Consider the following 17,389-nt stretch of genomic DNA (forward strand, 5'->3'; position numbering starts at 1 on the left):
AATTGGGACAATACAAACCTGCAGATGGATTTAAGCATTGTTTATAGTTACATGCAGTGGTCGAAGTGTACGAAAAGAAGTAGTGGAACTATGTTCCCCGCTGGCCTGCACCCACTCCCCACAAACCCCATTGCCACAACCCCTCCCACACACAATACACCCCCAAAACACTTGCACCTGCTGTTTAAGGGAACGTTCAGTGCAGTGCACTGAAAGTGAAGGTTTCAACTTCTTCCTACACTTTTATTTTAAAAAGAAACCATTCCGGAACGGTTTCTTTTTAAAATAAAAGTATAGGAGCTGTAAAAGGTAATTTAAAAAAGTAGAGGAGCACCGCTCCCGACCGCTCCCGCTCACTTCGACCACTGGTTACATGACATCTTCTCAATTATATACCAACGTGGGGATGATCAAGTGATGGGCAGTGGTGCCACCTGAATGCAGGGAGAGTGGTACATTTGCGTGCTTGTTGACTTTGGACTATGAAGATACTTTGATTTCTGGGGTAAGGCTTTCTAGTGGAAGAAAACCAGTATAGATTAAGCACAGCAATGGGTAGCTGCACAGATTGAATGGGGGTTGGATATGTTAAGTAATACTTCAAAATAGCGAATGGAGGAGAGTAATAGAAGATGGAGATGGCCAGATTGGGGTAGACGCAATCTGTGGATGGCTACTGTGACAAATCAAGGTATTTATCCCTTCTCCCCAAGGTGGAGCCACCCCTTTTGAGGCTTGGGAGGTAAGCCTGCTCTGCGACACCCTCCCTGGGGGTATGCTCAAGTGGGACCTCACTGTGAGTCACTCCCCCTTAGGGGACACGGACTCCTGTTCCTGTGAGGAACTCCCTTGATCAGCCACACCATCCCCCTACATGGGACTACCTACTGGGAAGAAAAATGCAACATCCGTATATGTGGCTGCAGGCAATGCTTAAGCAAAACTAACCGGGAACGTTATCAAAGATATCTCTTAAAGCATCGTGTACTTAACTGAGACTAGACGAGGAGAGGAGGAGTATGAGTAATAGATGCTGGGGAAGCCCCCTGACTTGATCACACCAAAAAGGAGCAGAATCGAGATAAGCCGCAAAGCCCCCTACTTTCGAACCAGAGAGGTTTGCCAAAGTGAGATGCCTGCCAGCCAGCAAGGCAATGGGGGGAAACCAGTTCCCGGTGGAGAATAGGTGTTCAGGACCTGGGGTGGCATGACGATGAGCGAATTGTGGTGGGCAGTTTGCCTGTGCAACTGCGCCAAGACCATCACTGCTGGAAGTGAGCAGAGCTCCCTGTCGCCCATGCCCAGAGAGACGGCAGCCTCCAGTGCTGGACTTATTGCTACGGATAAAGGATGAGTTGCACCGCTATATCTTTCAAGAGTAACTCAGGCTCTATTCATTTGTGTTTTCCAGTGCCCGTTCTCATGGAAATGAGTCCCCAAGTAGTCATAATACTTAACTTGCTTGTGACTCTAACTCTACCGTGATATCCATATCATGTTTGGCAAATTTAGGATTAAATACCAAGGACTTCGTTTTACCAATGATCGAGTAATTTTAGCTCCACGCACTTAATGAACAGTGCAATAGTAACTCTAAGTGCCAGAAGGAAAGTCTGCAAAGAACAAATCGGGTAGCTATCTAAACCCAGATATGGAGGATCCAAATAATCCTAGCTATAAAGCTACAATCCATTTAATCAATGAAAATGCAAAATTGAAGGAGGGTGTGGACGCACCCCGGCCTAACTCCATTAGTGACTTTTTAAACTGGTGAGTAACTTCTCTGGCTACACCAAACCGAACCACTGCTGTTTGTTACTAGAAAGTGATTGGATAGTAGAAATCAGGCAGTGATTTCTGCTTACGGATGTCACAAGGTACACAGTCAAATGACATCTTGAGGTCTGTAAAGATGGCATATAATTTAATCTTCCACAAGACGGTGTACTTCTGAACTAGTAAGAATAGACAGAAACTTTGGTCTGTCGTGCCCATAACAGCATGAAACCCTAACTGCAGGGCAATAATTCTATTTTCGTCAACCTGAAACTGGATGTGCTTTAGGATTACTTTGGCAAACACCTTTTCAGAACTATACAGCAATGAAATGGGGCGATAATTGGCCAGTTGGTCTTTCCACCGCTCCCCCCTCCTTTTTTATAGATGGGCGACGACTTCTGCATGGTGCCAAGATTCCAATACCGTTTTTGTGTTGACACAAGCGGAGAAAAGCTTCCATAAAACAGGGGCGAAGATTAGCGGCTTGTCTTTAAAGATGTAAATAGTAACCCTATTAGGACCTGGTGCTTCACCCCCCCGCCCTCTTCTGAGACCTGATGACGGTAACAATATCATACGTGCCAAAAATCATCCCACTACCTTCCTTTACAGGACTTGTGCAAGCTCCATTGTTATGACTAGAGTCCACATCCCCACCATGTAAGTCAGCAAACGGACTTTGCCTGGCATCCGAAAGTTATAGCGCATTGGAGATCTACTTCCCCGTTCACCTCAACGCCAGAGAAAGTGAGGCAATTGCCGTTAATATGAGCTGTTCCCATTTGTTTTTAAATGTTTGTCTTTATTTCCTTTTAATTAAATTTTTTATAATGAGCTCTTCTAGAGCGCAAAAGCTGCTTATTCACCTGATCGAACTACCCTACCTTTGCTAGTGCGTACTTTTGACTGCCGCTCTAGAGCTGAGGAAAAAGGGAAAGATGGCGTCTGCAATGTTCCCAAATTCCAATATTACCACAAGGTAACCAAATGCAAATCATGCTTAAGCCCACCCCAAAAGGGGCAGCCCAGCCTGTACTGCTAGGTCATATCCCTTCTACTCAAGACCACTAGACCCCACGCACATTTCATCCTCATTAGGCACCATCAGTGCGGAGATGTTTTTCCCCCTTCTGTAATGTCTTAGCAGGTTGAAAAATGATGGTTTCCCCAGAACTGTGCCCATGGTTATGATTGATTCAAAATCTTCCAGCCATCACCTTTTGGTTTTGCTAATGATCATCAACTGCAACTTTCCCTTCAACCTTTGCACTGCTGTGAATGCCTAGGCACCTTGGTTTCTGTTAACACTCCAACTCAAAATTAACATTTTTTTGGGAACCTCTGTCTGATGTACACTGCTACACCTAAATGGAGGTAAGCTGCTCCTCTTGTGGGATGCATTGACCCACTAGGCACTGCCCTGCGGCATCACTGTGTGCTGGTGGCACCAGAACCAGCAAAATGGCCGCCAGAAGCCCTCTGCGTGCTAAACCTATGAAAATTGTGCTGTGAAACCAGAAAGTTGGCTGCCAATCTACTTTGCCTGTGTCAGTAGTGGAACAGGAGACCATACTACTGAAATCTGTCATTGGACTGCCCACAGAGTGAAGAGGGAAACTACATGAAAGGCAGTGCTTCATTGCAAGGAAACCCAGAAGTGCTCTGAAATCCGTTTTTCCTTGGTTGCTGAAATTACAAAATAATGGTTCCCAAACATCAGAAAAGTTCCAACATCCTTGCTGGGTGTTACCCGTCACTTTATTTAAAGAATCCACAAAAGCACACAATGTCAAGAGAAGCAGATTTCATCACAAGGATATCCACATTAAAAAAAGTGCTTGCCTGAGAAAATCTGTCAGATATGGGCGCAGTACCGCTGGCCACCTGTATGAAAGCTGTCATCTAATTACACTGGAAGCTTAAACTTGTACAGTAAAATCAAATGGTTGAAATGAAGTGACTTGCTATCAAAAGCAATATAGGTTGCCACTATTTAATTTCTATGTTTAAAAAGACTGGAATTGGAGATATGTTTGCCTGTTTTAAAAAATGTAACTTTAATTTCAACAAAGAACAATGTAACAATTTACTTTAAAGTAACCTGATTCAGCAAAACTTCAAAGAAGCTTCACCCACAGGGGGAAACACCACCTTTCTGCTTCTCATCAAAAGGACAGGAACTCCTATTTAGGTGTTAATGAAGAGGGGAGGAGATTTTGCTCTGCTGCTCTGGGGAGAGACAAAAGACTCCCTTGATTGAAAAGATATGTAGATTCAACTGACAACAGAAACTTCGGCCGGAGGGAAGAGGCAGGGATTGCTCTTGACCCACCAAAGCTTTGGAGGCGGGAAAGACGGTTATGTGTAATCTTAAAGCACAAGAAAATATATTTTTGAAAAGGACTGACAGAGGACTGTGCAAAAATGTAAAAATGTGTAAAATGACAGTATTGTTCGTATGAAAATTCTGGTCAAGGTTTAAAACTACTCAGAACTCTGTGCTATGTTCAGGGACAAGACTACAGAAGTTGTGGTTTTGTAGCAATTGTGGTGATGCCAGAAATATGAAACTTCACATGATTATGCCCAGATGTCATGCGCACATATGTGTAAAAATGTGGAAAAATCTGACATTGGGTACCAGACCAAGAGTGCAAAAATTGCCAAATCTAGACCCAAGCTCTCACCGTGGCAGGGCTCGGATGAATACTTGCTCTAACAAGGTTGCAAAATTGTAAATATGTCTTGTATGAAAAATAGATTTCATGTGCAGAAACAGAGGGGAGGTTCTCCCTTGATCATCAAATACAGCGTCATCATGACACCAGGTTTCTTCTCAAATCAGGGGAGAGGAAAGACCCTAACCAATAGAATCCCTAGGGGTGTGCCTAGTAGAAGTCAGCATACCCACACATTTAGAAAATATATAAATAGAGACAGCTTAGGACCTAGAGAGAGACACATCCACTCACCATCCGATTGCTGGCGAAGCACTTTGCAAGAGAAATCCAAATTCCAGACTCCAGAACTTTGAATGCAGAAAGGCCCACTTCCAAAGCTGAATCATTCTCAGCTTGGTCTTTAATAAATCCTGAAACCATATTTGACCCCAGACCTCCAAGGGGAACAACAGAAAGAACAGCCTGGCAGAGCTGTGCTGCTTTCTTGCTAAGAATTCTTGCCAGAATCCAGAGATCCGACCTAGTAGAGCAGAGCTGTGACCGGATCGCTGTGAACCAGAACCAACCCGTCAGATCCAGTCCAATTCCGCCGTGCAGTGCTGAGTGCAGAACCAAAGCGCCTTGAGTCCAGTCCGGTGTGCTAGCAGAATTCCAGTCCAGAAATCTTTGACCAGATCCCTGACGGGTCCATTCCAAACAGTGGCAGTGAGTATCCATAGTATAGGATTGTCTTTAGCATATGTATCATCCATAAGTCTTCCCTATCCAAACCCATTCTATTATTTCCAGAACTGCATTGTAGAAAATATTTTGTTACCTGAATATTTCTCTCATCCCTAAAGTCCTTTGGTAATAGTGTTAAAATCATCTTTGCGCTAATATATTTGCTGAAGAAAGACGAGCGTCTCGGCGGGCAAAAACCAACCAGAGGCGTTGCTGGACTGGTGGCTGTGCTGTCGTGTAGTTTGTGGCTTCATAGTCTCCATAGTATAAGAAACCTTGTTTGTAATTTTTAAAAGCGCAACCTTGTTTTACAAATTTGGACTCTTTCTGAAAAAAAACGACCTGTACAAAAACCTTCACAACTTCTTCACTGTGTATGCAAGAAACAAATTTAAGTGTCAAATTGAAGCTAACATCCTCAACATTCCAATGAACCTAAAACCGCATTCCAACTGCTTATAGTTTTTCCGCGCGCGGGAAAAGTTTGCCGCAAATTTTTCGTTTGGCTCAAATTTATCACGTGTGAAACAGCTGTACATTGCATCCGACCTCAGAATTAAGTTTTCAATCTGCTAATTACTCAATAATCATTGCTAGTGTTGACCTGAAACTATACAAAACGTCTCCCACTAGTATTGAATCCATGTTAGTGAATTAAATCAATGTTCAGTGTTTTTACCGTTCCATTCAAAGCCACATTCAAAACCGTTTTGACAAGTTGCAATCATTCCTGTTTTTCTCCGAGTTTGCTGCGGGAAATTGGGATTGATACTGTATTTGTTGAGTGTGTATTCCTGAAACCTGTTTTCTCTCCTTCCATCTCTTTCTACTGCATATTGGGTGGATTGAGTAGTGTGCAGGGGGAAAGAGTGATCACATTACATTTTGATTGAACCCACACGAAGTATTATTCTATGCTGCATCATTTTTCCTATCATTACTCTGTGTGATTAAAGAGAGTTGTTGTGACATCACCCCATTGGTGATCATTGTATAAACCATTAAATAGTGTGATAGCTATATATTGTGAAATACATAAAATAAATCCTTTTAACTTTTCAAATCAGCCTGCTTCCTGTCTCAGTGTGACGGGGGCGGAGGGTGTTCAAAGAGAGGGGCATGATATAAGGGTATATCATTCAGGAATAAAAGAACCTATAGACATGAATAAATAATTTAGGGTTCCAGCTGTGCATCACACACTAGGCATTGACTTAGGTGGAGTGCTGGGTTGAAATCACTTACAGGATTGGGGGCTCGTCACGAGATTTCTGAATTAGACATACCACTTGTGACAGTCTAATACAGTGTGCTAACTAATGGGGTACATCATCCCTGTTGGGCTACCACGCTGTGTTACACTGTGAAAAGCACCCCTCAATAGGAACGCTCTAAGGAATTGGTTTGTTTTGCAAAAATAAAATAATCTCCTGTAAGTCAGAAAGGAAATCAATATTTCCAGAATGGCGACCTTGGTAGAGATCAATATGGCTAAAGAACACCTAATGCATAAATGATTAGTAAGGGGTGAATGGACAGAGCAGGATCAGAAGGTGTGGTTGCAGGCAATCACAGAACAGACCACTGCAACAGGAGTAGACATATGGCAAGATCAGGGTCCATTACATGTGGCCCTGAGTGAACTGTATATGGCCCCTAAGGCAAAGGAAGAGCAAAGCAAGATTGCCAAAATAGCGACATATTTGTACCTCCACATTGTAGCAATACAGGACAAATATGCCAAGGGCCACGATCTAGCAAACAAGCAACTGCAAGCATTAGAAAAGGGCCAAACTGATCTGGACTCTGTACAGCAGAGGCTACAGAAGAGCCAGGAATCAGAAAATGAAAGTAGGCAGTACTTAACCAAAAATAAAAAAAAGACATGAGTATCCTGCAGCAGGAGAAGGTAGAACAGGATACCAGAATGCTGGCCTTGCAGAAGGAGTACCAAGAAAGTTTGGACTCTCTACTGCAGATCCAGAAAAAGCTGGAACAGCAAATAAATGTTAACAGGTCATGCGCAGAGCAGATAGTCACCCTGCAAAGCTGCCTAGACAAAGAAAAGGAAGAGAATAATAAACTAATTCTGAAAGACCTGGACACCCAGGCAGAATTTGATGAAGAGCGCCAGAAAGCTGGTGCGCTCCAAAGACAGAGGGACAACCTGGCTGCACAGAGGCATACTCTTGCTCAGGAAAGGGACACCTTAGGCCAGGAAGTCTGTTATTTAAAAGAGAAGATAGAAGAAAATCACCTGGCCCTTCAGACACTGGGTGACCTCCAAAAAAACCATGAAAAATTATTAGAGCACACCAGGAGGGTGGAAGATGCTCTAGCAAAGAAGGACCAGGCCAGTATGGACAGGACTCGGGAGGTAACCCTCCTGCAGCAAAAACTGGCCCAGTACTCAAAAACCACACAGGAAGCACAGAGAGACAATGAGGCTCTCTGTGAGAAAAATGACAGGCCCCACAGACAGGTAGCTATGCAAGAGCAATTGATAGAAACTAGCAAGTCCTTGTTAGAGGAACAGAAAGCTCAGGTTCTTGCATGGCAACAGGGAGCAGGGGCTGAGAGAGATAAGGTTTGCTGGGAAGGGACACGCCTGAGCATAACCTCAGGAACCCTAGTACCAGAGGCCTTCATCTTTTCCAATCCCTGGACTCTGCCATCCCCATGTCCACTGGCGCACATGAGCCAAGGGTCACGGGGATGGCAGACTTCAATCCAATGAGGAACATGGGGCTCATGGATCAGCGCCTCCCAAGTAATGTAAAATTTAGTGGGGAACTCTGAGAATAGGCCCACTAAGGGGTATCGGTAATATTATCCCCATATATATGGTCGCCGTACATAATATCGCCGGGAAAAGGTTGTGGCGATATTATATGGGTGACCATATATATGTGGATGTTCCATGCAATAATGTCCCCACAAAAAACGGCCATTTTTCGGCGACATTTTTGCATGGCGATATTTTTGAGGGGACATTTTTACATGGAACCCACTAAGGGCATCCTGAAAACCTCTGCCCAGCTAGGACAGTGGGGGGGGGGGTATTCATCAAATCCTGGGATCAAGGAGAAATCAGAAGACTCCTCTGAGCGCCCCAGGACACAGGAGACTAGGTCCCCACATTCTGCCCGCCATTCCCAGGCTCGCAGAATCCGGGAGAGCCTAGAAGACCAGACGGGCACCTCTGGGAGCAGTGCCTCTGAGTCAGAGGAGGAGTGGAACAGTGTTACCCGAACCAAAAAGGCCAATAAGGTAAAAAAGGCCTTGCTCAAGGATCCCCTAAAACAAACAAAGCGATAAGGAGCGTCATAATGCCGTATCATAAGAACGCAAAATATTCTGTTTGGGAGCACCTAGAGCTCTTTGAACAGATGATGGAAACTTTCCATTTGAAGGACAGCAAAAGCTGTATTCAGTATGTGAAATGGACCTTCTCTCCAGAGTACTCCAGCTTCTTTGCGGGGCTGGAGGACCAAAATCATTCTAGATGGTCCACCTATAGGGCGGCCATTTTGAAACATTTTTCTGTGCACAGAAATCCTCAGGAGGCTCGCAAGGCAGCCTACAACTTGCAATGTGGGGAAGATCAGGCCCTACAGGAATTTGTTCAGGAATTAAAGTGTGCCTTTGTGCAGACCACCAGAAGGGTGCGCACTGACAGCAAAGAGTGTTTGAATACTTTTTTCCACGCTCTCCCCAAGTACATCATGACCCAGCTAGTGAGAGATTTTCATGAGAAAAGATCACTAGACTGGGTCATTGAACAAGCCACACAAATTTATGAGGTGCAAAAGCACATAGAAAACAAAAATACTCCAAAAAGCCCCAAACCAACCAACACCCCTGCTGCTGCTAAGGTGGCAGAGGTGAAGGTTGCCCCAATTTAGATTTAGAGATGGGGAGGGGGCTAAAAACCTGCCTGCACAGAATCAGAGCAATCCCAAACCCAGAAGGCCCTTGGGCCAATCACAGTCAGGGAGCCAGGGAGGCAACCCCACAAATGGGACCCCGCTACAAGGGGAACAGACCCATCCTGGGTTATGTGTGGACTCCTCCAGCCCAAGGGGTGGGAGATCCAACCAAACAGCAGCTAACCCAGGAAACTTCCCTCCGCACGTCCCCAAATCCTGGACAGAACTTCTTCCCCAGGCACCCGCAAAACTTTCAACCCCAGAACAATCCATCCTTCTTTCCCCAATTTCCTGAGCCCAGACAACCTAATCCGGGAGAGGTGAGAGCAAGGGTGGAAGTGTACCCAAATTTTCTAAACCCGGGGTATTTCGGGAGAAGGTATAGCTACCCTTCCCGGGATCAGCCCTGGGGAGAAATGAGAACCCCGTATCAGCCTGAGCGGGTGTCGCAAACAGCGCCAGGTCCAAAACATGGCACAGGATCTCAGTCGCATGCTGAGGGCTCAACAGAACCCTCGGATGAGCATGCCGGCGCAGAATGCCTCAAACTCCGGACCTGGTGCTCCAGAGCAATGACAGGGGGGGAAGAACCATGACAACCCACTGGTTCCCACGGAAGAGACACAAGGGGAAGGGGGGTGTAAAGCCTTAGAGGAAGCTTCCTTCCCCACTTGTTAAAAGCCCTTGGAAACTCAGGAACCGGAACCAAAATCTCCTGCCCCTGAAAGTCTGCCACCCAAGGAGCAGAGGGAGGCTAGGAGAAACAAAGAGCTTAAAAAGCCCCATTTTGAGGAGGAGCTACACATCTTCCAGCTTGAAGGAGAGGGGTCCTCAGAGGATTCTGGGAAAAGGATATTCTCCTTCAGAGATGGGGGAACCCCTCCCAAAAGAAAAATGGGTCCCAAAGGATTCAAATCCAGACTGGGTAGATGTGGGGACTGAGCTAGCGCCGCCCATCATCCAACCCCAGAACCAACAGCATGAAAATCCCCTGGTTCAAACCCATCCTGGTGACTGCCTCCAAAAAGAGGGGGGAGCCCAGAACCAGGGGAGCCCCAAACCTCTCCCATATCTAGCTGTCACCTTTTCTTTTCAGATTCCCAAGACTCCAAACAGAATCCTGCCCAAATCTCTTCTCTATCCGTATCCAAAACCAAGAAACTAACCCACCAGTTGTCCAAAAATGTACATTATCTGTGCCCCCTTGAGGAGAAGGAGGGCAGATCCTATGCCCCGGTCCAAATACAGGGGCAGTGTACAATTTTGGCACTGGTGGACACTGGATCCCAAGCTACCCTTCTGTCAAAAAGGGCTTTTGATAAACTGAATTCGGGAAGGGGGGAGAAATGCCAAATTCCTCTCACCCCTCTTCCTGGACAACTTCAGAACTTCGACGGGAAGGAAATTCCCATTGAGGGGACTGCGGATGTGGACATTAAAATTGGGAGACACAAGGTGAAGCACCCGGCCATAGTTGTAACTCCAGCGGGCACCCCTTGTTTGCTAGGGAATGACCTCCTGCAAAGGTTGTCACCCCTCATAGACTGTGTAAACAAGGTCCTCTGGACCCAGACTAGCCAACCCATGAAGTTGAAACAGAGTGTCAACCATGTTAGTTTAAACGGCACATGCCACATGGTTGAACAAAAATCTGACCAAGTAGAATTTCACTTCCAGAACAACCAAATCCCAGACGTAACAGTAATAGTTGTAGGACAACAAACTGGTGATAAGGGGGGTTGGGGGGTCCTCTCTATTTCTGAAAATCAACCTTCCTTCCAGTCTAAGGGGGCATTCCACACTGGAAGGAAACACTCTGCAATGCTTTACAAATTCGCAATCAGAAAATCCCACTCCTATAGTCCAGAAAGATGAGAAATCAGCTCAAAGCCTGGCTGATATTCAGCAAATTGGAGAGCAGTTGTTCATCCCTATTCAGTTAAATGAAGGGAAGGACTCTGTTCTCGCCCGAGTGTGTGTGTGAACAAAGGTAAGCGCTTCATCAGCGAGGCCATGTTCCGCAAACTCCCAAAAGATCCAGCCATTCCCACAATTAAACTGATAGACAAATGGGAAATGGATCTGGAAACACCCAATTCCAAGCATCTCCTGCCAAGCAGGTGTATGCTCAAAATCTCCATAGGCAACAAGAGCATAGTCCATAATTGTTGGGTCGTGCGAGACGTCACTGCCGCCTTTTACTTAGGCAGTGACATTCTCCATCGCTTTGCCATTAGTTTGGACCTAATAAACTTCAAAGCTTGGTCCCGATTAGCGGATAATCCCATGGGCTTTGATGACCCAGAGAAAGCATTCAGGTCAGCTCAATTGCTGCCTTACGCAGTTGAAATTCAGATTGGAGAGGAAGTCACCATCCCAGAAAGGACCCGACAATTCTCCCTGGAAGTGAAAGTTAAGAGGACAGGAATTGAAAAACTCTGATGCCCATATTCATCTAAATGCAGTTCTCCAACAGCAAGGGTTGGGGGTAAACCCAACACCACTAGTCAATATAGAACATGACACCATTCCAATAGAGGTGGATAACAGCGACTTGAAGAGTATCACTCTAGCCGCAGGCACCATTATTGGAATGGCGGTTGATGACCGACATTTTTCCATAGATTTAGGTAATGAACTGTTAGGACCAATCCCCAAGGACTGTTTTGACAGTGATAGTGATGACAACACAACACCAGACAGGATCTTTACCCGGAATGGGGGGAATTTCCTGGTGTACACTTCCTGCCCTTATGGTAGGGAAGATGTGACCTGTGACTTCAGGTGATATTCCAAGTCCATGAGGGCTGCCTCCCCCACCTGAAGCCACCAGTCCAAATCAGCACTTTGACCAAGGACTTCTCCACCCAGCTGGAGGAGGCCGCTGAGATAGCAAACCGGAAGTATTTCCAGGCTTCAGGCAGATGGTTGAAGAGAGAGTCAACCTAGCTGATGCCTGTGACACGGTGGAGCGGAAGCAAAAATTGAAACAAGTTTTCTTAGATTTGCAGGATCTCTTTGCGGTAGACTCATATGACTGTGGTCGCACCGACATCCACACAACAATAATTCCAACGGACCCTGGCATGACTCCAGTGTTTATGAAGCAATATCGCTAGCCTCTCGCATCAATGGAGTCCCTTACTGAAATAATTAAGAACCTTGAGTCCCGTGGGATAATCCGTCCAGTCCACAGCACCTTCAATAATCCGGTGCTCGGGATTTTGAAGCCAAACGGCCAGTGGAGACTCTGTGCCGACCTTAGGGAGCTCAACAAACGGGTCCATACTTCCCGATGGCCTCTTCCCTACATAGACCAACGGCTGGCCCAGATCCAGGGGTCAAGGGTAGTCACAGCCATTGACCTGACCAATGGGTACTGGACTGTACCTGTCAGTTGGGGGGCAGCAGTACACATGGACCCGGACTCCCTTCGGATACATCAACTCCGGCAATGAATTCAACATCTTTTTAGATAAAGCCATGCCTGACCTGGGTGAAAGGGGTAACATGGCCTATGTGGATGATGTTCTCATCAAAAGCTCAACTTTGGAGGAACACATAGCGGAGATCCGTTATGTTCTGACACAGTTGAGGGCTGCCGGAGAAAAACTTTCCTTTCAAAAGGCACAGTGGTGCAGAACCCGTGTCAATTTCTTGGTGCATGAGATTACTCCTCAGGGTCTTTGTCCCCAGGAAAAGAAAGTGGAAGCGCTCAAGAAATTGAAAGACCCCACAGCTCTGCGGGAACCTCCTTGGACTGACTAATTACAGCAGAAAGTTCATTGAGGACTACGCAGAGATCACAAGACCCCTGATCCATCTCTTGAAGGGGCGGTCAAGTGGAAGTGGGGTCCAGAACAAGCCGAGGCAGTAAGACAACTGAAAAGAAGCCTCTCACAAGCGCCTTGCCTAGCTTACCCTGTCAAAAACAAGGAGTTCTTCTTGAAGACAGGGTTCTCAAATACGTGCTTGCTGCTGTATTATGCCAAAAGCATGACAAGGTCAATAAAGTAATCTCCTATGCAAGTAAATCTTTATCCCCTGTGGAGGAAAAATTCAACGATTGTGAGAAGGCACTCCTGGCAATGGTGTGGGCATTGAAGAATTACCACCCGTTTATCCAGGGGGTACACATCATAGTGGAGAATCCACACCAGCCTCTGCCAAATCTCCAAAGTGACAGAATCCGGGCCGAAAATGTGAGTAATTCCCAAATTACTTCCTGGATTCTGTCATTGCAAGGCTTTCCTGTGGAGGTCCGGTATGGCCAAAACAAGAAGAGTCCCCTCGCGCAAGGTCTGGCGGACTTGCATGATTGTGCTAGAGAAAAGTGTCTCTAAGACGAAAGTCTTAAAATCAAGGACAACATGGAGGCATACCTTAATTCCCCACATAAAGTCTTTAAAGAAGACAAGTGTGAGGGAATGCCCAATGTCTATGTGGATGGATGCTCTTACCATGTTGACAACAACGGGGAAAAAGAACTTGTGGCTGGCGTGGGGAATGCCTGGGTGAACGATGCCCCAGAACCCTCTGCTGGGTACAATATTGGTCCCCGAAGTAGTCAAGTGGCAGAGTTGATGGCTGTGCATCAAGCCATCCTCACTGCTGTCCAACATCAACTCCACGAACTGGTCATAATCACAGACTCAGATTATGTACAGAACGTGTTCGTGGAGAACCTCGTTAACTGGAAAACCAGAGGCACGCTACCTGCTAACAACAAACCATTGAAACATGGAAAATTAATTCAAAACATTGGTGATCTGGTCACCTCGAGTGGGATGACCATTTACTGGAAAAAGATCAAGGGTCATTCCAAAGTAGAGGGACTAGACAAAACTGGAAATGACCTAGCTGATCAGCTGGCCAAAACTGGAGCCATCCAAGGGGATCTACTTGAGATCGAGTCCCTGTTGGGGCAAATCCAGGTCACTGCTATCACTAGGTCCCAGACAAATGCTCACAGTGAACTCTCAACTGCACAATGGAGTAAGGAGACCCCAGATGCTGATTTGATTACGGCTCAAAAAGGGATCCAATAATTGGTACGTTTTATCAACACATTGAGGACCCTGAGAACTTTTCCCCTGACGGATACCGATTACATAGGGAAAGAGGACCTCAGTGTTGATGAAATGTCAAAAAATGTTCCGAATCCAACACGGTTTGTTGGTAAGGAGATCCCTAGCTGGCCATGATCAGTGGGTGGTCACTACCACATTCCGAAGCCTGATGTTAAGTCACGCCCATGATGCTGCCACAGCCGGTCATATGGGGTTTCATACAAAACTTGAAATCTTAAGAGAGGTTGCATACTGGCCACACATGGGGCAGGACCTTGACCAAAACTTGAAGGGGTGTATTGTGTGTGCGCAATTTCAGCCAACATCTCTCACACACCATGCGCCTCTCCAAAAGAGGGAGATGACACTGCCATGCTCAGATTTGCAAGGTGATTTTATTGGGCCCGTAATTCGCTCCTCTAGGGGGAACAAGTACATGTTGACCGTGACATGCTTGTTCACTAAATGAGTAGAAGGTCTCCCGGCCCCAAATTGCAAGGCAGGAACAGCAGCTGCCCTGAAGATCAATCACATCTTCTCACGCTTTGGACTACCCCAAAGGATCGAGTCAGACCGAGGTAGCCACTTCACTAGCGAAGTAATGACAAAGATGTGGGAGATACTTGGGGTAAAAAGGAAATTACACATTGCCTACCGGCTAGCCTCTAGTGGTGTAGTGGAGAGATACAACAAGACTATTGTGAGCATATTAAAAAAGTTTGTGGCAGATTCTGGGCCAAGTTGGGATATTAGATTACCCCTTGTCCTGATGGCCATCAGATCTACCCCTTCATCTGCAACTAAAATGTCACCGTTTGAGCTGATGACTGGATGGAGGATGGTGCTTCCCCAGCATCTGCTCTACAGAAACCAAGAGCAGACCTTGCTCAATGCCTCCACAACTCATGAGTATGTTGAAAATCTGAGAAAACACCTTCAACATGCTTTTGCCTATGCTCAGCGAAATCTAGAAAGATCTGCAGAAAGCATGAAGACCCACTATGACTTAAACACTACTAGAAAAGAATACCATGTAGGAGACTGGGTCTACTTATACAATTTCCAAAGGAACCAGGCCAAACGGCGCACATTTTTGCCTAGCTGGAGGGGTCCTTTTGAAATTGTAGACAACATTTCACCAGTCACCTACAAAATCTGTATCCCCAAAGGCAGTTTGGCAGAGGGGGAAGATAAGTGGGTCCATATCAACCAACTGAAGTGTTGCCATCCTAGGCACACTCTGCAGCAACTAGAGGATTCTCCTGGAACCCCAGAGGGGGGTCACTCCAGCTCCCTAGAATTCCAACTATAGAAATATTCCATCTATATAATCAATAAATTGCCAATAGAAAAAAACATTTAGCCTCATTCCGAGTATGGAGGTAATCATGGCGCTATTTGCGCCATGACTACCTCTCATACCGGTACCGAGTCCGACCTGGTTCAATGGGGACCCACTGGTCCATTCCGACCTTGGAGCTACCGGCAAGTCCCCATTGAAAAACCATTCGACATTCCAGCCCCCATAGGGCTCAATGTGAATGGGGAAGTAGCTAATAACGGTACCGCAATTTGTGGTACCGTTATTAGCTCTAAAGTCCCTTAACGGGTCCCATCCTTAACACCTGGTCAGACCAGGCGTTAACGAAGGGACCTGCTAAGGGAACTCGGAATAGGGCGCAAAGGGATTACCGGCACCGGTGTCCTTACCGGTGCCGGTAATCCCTTTGTGCCCAACTCGTAATGAGGCCCATTGTCCTGATTTGTCAAAATGTATGTGTCCGCCCCACTACATAAATAGTGGTGGGGAAATGTCTACAAATATGCTTTTGCTTTGTCATCCTAGAATTGGAAACCATGGAGACTAAAACCAAGGAGGAGCACCCAGGGACCGGAAGGAAAGATCCAAGTGGCCCGGGGTATCGCTCCATACTCTCATCAGGAATTGGCGAGGAGAACCGGTCGATCCACCACTGATGGGAGAAGCTGATGAATTTTGACATTTGAACCAGAAAGAAAAGAAACTGATCATCCCATTCTCGCGACTTCCCTTGACGGACGGTCAAAGCCAAATCGCGAGGGGGGGCTTGTGGGATGCATTGACCCATTAGGCTCTGCCCTGCGACATCACTGTGTGCTGGTGGCACCAGAACCAGCAAAATGGCCGCAAGAAGCCCTCTGCGCGCTAAACCTATGAAAATTACACTGTGGAAACAGAAAGTTGGCTGCCAATCTACTTTGCCTGTGTCAGTAGTGGAACAGGAGACCACACTACTGAAATCTGTCATTGGGCTGCCCACAGAGTGAAAAGGGAAACTACATGAAAGGCAGTGCTTCATTGCAAGGAAACCCAGAAGTGCTCTGAAATCCGTTTTTCATTGGTTGCTGTAATTACAAAATAATGGTTCCCAAACATCAGAAAAGATCCAACATCATTGCTGGTCACTTTATTTAAAGAATCCACATAAGCACACAATGTCAGGAGAAGCAGATTTCATCACAAGGATATCCACAGGTGCTTGCCTGGGAAAATCTGTCAGATATGGGCACAGTACTGCTGGCCACCTGTATGAAAGCTGTCATTTAATTACACTGGAAGCTTAAACTTGTGCAGTAAAATCAAATGGTTGAAATGAAGTGACTTGTCATCAAAAGCAATATAGGTTGCCACTATTTAATTTCTATGTCTAAAAAGACTGGAATTGGAGATATGTTTGCCTGTTTTTAAAATTGTAACTTTAATTTCAACAAAGAACAATGTGACAATTTACTTTAAAGAAACCTGATTCAGCAAAACTTCAAAGAAGCTTACCCCACTGGGAAACACACCACCCTTCTGCTTCTCATCAAAAGGACAGGGACTCCTATTTAGGTGTTAATGAAGAGGGGAGGAGATTTTTCTCTGCTGCTCTGGGGAGCGACAAAAGACTCCCTTGATTGAAAAGATATGCAGATGCAACTGTCAACAGAAACTCTGGCCAGAGGGAAGAGACAGGGATTGCTCTTGACCCACCAAAACTTTGGAGGCGGGACAGACAGTTATGTGTTTTCTTAAAGCACAATAAAGTATATTTTTGAAAAGAACTGACAGAGGACTGTGCAAAATTGTAAAAATGTGTAAAATGACAGTATTGTAATTCTGGTCAAGGTTTAAAACTGTGCTATGTTCAGTGACAAAACTACAGAATTTGTGGTTTTGTAGCAATTG

The 17,389-nt window shown here is 45.8% G+C and overlaps 1 protein-coding gene across 2 annotated transcripts in view; it reads left to right on the top strand.

Annotated features, from left to right (window-relative positions):
* The window catches only part of PYROXD1 (pyridine nucleotide-disulphide oxidoreductase domain 1), a 379,583-nt gene that overhangs the window by 52,845 nt on the left and 309,349 nt on the right, over window positions 1-17,389 (top strand). The window lies entirely within an intron of this gene.

The sequence above is a fragment of the Ambystoma mexicanum genome, chromosome 12, assembly GCF_040938575.1.
Source record: "Ambystoma mexicanum isolate Mex_15411 chromosome 12, UKY_AmexF1_1, whole genome shotgun sequence".
In the NCBI taxonomy this organism is placed as follows: Eukaryota; Metazoa; Chordata; class Amphibia; order Caudata; family Ambystomatidae; genus Ambystoma; species Ambystoma mexicanum.